The sequence below is a fragment of the Frankliniella occidentalis genome, unplaced genomic scaffold (assembly GCF_000697945.3).
Source record: "Frankliniella occidentalis isolate FOCC.00 unplaced genomic scaffold, Focc_3.1 Scaffold25, whole genome shotgun sequence".
In the NCBI taxonomy this organism is placed as follows: domain Eukaryota; kingdom Metazoa; phylum Arthropoda; class Insecta; order Thysanoptera; family Thripidae; genus Frankliniella; species Frankliniella occidentalis.
Genome location: NW_026267155.1, coordinates 1,760,806 through 1,761,309, shown reverse-complemented (window position 1 = coordinate 1,761,309; position 504 = coordinate 1,760,806).

Sequence of the window (504 nt, the reverse complement as noted above, 5' to 3'; positions counted from 1 at the left end):
GTGGCGGGGCGTAGCGGGGCGTGGCGTTGCGGGGGCGCCCTAGAGTCCCCAGGGGAGAAGGACCGCCGCCGTGGAGCCCCGCGGCGCCCATGAAGAACGGCGGCCAGACGGCAGTTGTTTTTCTCTCCCCTCCGTCTCTGTCTCTGTCTCTCCCTCTCTCTCTCTCCCTCTCGCCGCTGACGAGGTCAGAAGCTGCTATACTGCCGCGCCTCTCCCCACAACCACCACCACCACCACCACGTCGAGCCTGCTCATACCACCAGGAAGCTCGCAAATATTTCATTTGATAAGGGTCCGCATCGCTATGGGGCCCCCGTTTTACGGCGGCGTAAAAAAAAATAATGACGCACAGACAGGCCCCGCGGGTGACGTCGTCGTCGACGATGAGGCCCTGATCCTGGTGGCGACGCGGACGCCTCCCTTTAGAGCCGCCCGCGCGTAGCCCCACGTTGAGCGCCATAGAGCACCGGAAGTCACAATGGACACGACGGAAAGGGGGGGAGG